Below are 784 nucleotides of genomic sequence, written 5' to 3'. Positions count from 1 at the left end.
AGCAGTTTGCTTAGCCTGGACCAACAAGGGCGGGGCAATTCCGCCTCCGGCAAAGACATTTGGGAACCACGGCAACAGGCCCCTCCCCCAGAAGATCAGCAGGAACAGCCAGCAAGCCAAGACCAAGTTTACCAATCAAGGAGAACGGGAGAATTCCAGCGCCAGGGAAATACTGCACAGAGAATTCATGGCTTTTTTACCATGATTCATTAGTTTTTCAAAGTTAATTTTTTAACTGTTTTTTTAAATTTTTTCCCTTGTTCAACCAATATCTTATCAATCCCTTTTTTAAAATTTTTTTTTTATTTTTCATTTTTAGAATCGTATTTTATCCCTTCATAGAAGTTACCCTTATTTTTGGCATATATACATAAGTTGTTCTCTCTTTCAAATTTTGAGATACAGTTTCTTCTAACAGATCAAAATATACCCTAAATCACTAGTGTATGGCTTTGTTCTAGTCTCCTGCCTGATCACATTCTCTCCCTTTATTTTTTCTTTTTTTTTAATCTTCTTTCTATTTTCAAACAACTTCTTATCAATTCCTTTTATGAAATCTTTTATAATTTTCATCTTTACAGTCATCTGCCATCCCTTCATTGTATCAACCCTTATTTTGTACATATATGTCTTTCTTCCTTTAAAATTTTAGGAGGCACTTTTTTCTAACAGACCAAAATATGCCCAAAATCTAGTGTGTGGCACTGATCTATGCACTAGCCTGATCATATTTAATCATATTCTGTTTTTGTATTGTTCTGTTTTTGTTTTTATCTTTTTCTTT

This window comes from Callorhinus ursinus, unplaced genomic scaffold (assembly GCF_003265705.2).
Source record: "Callorhinus ursinus isolate GAN/ISIS: 27379988/994484 unplaced genomic scaffold, GSC_fseal_2.0 scaffold12, whole genome shotgun sequence".
In the NCBI taxonomy this organism is placed as follows: Eukaryota; Metazoa; Chordata; class Mammalia; order Carnivora; family Otariidae; genus Callorhinus; species Callorhinus ursinus.
This window is presented reverse-complemented; position numbering follows the sequence as displayed.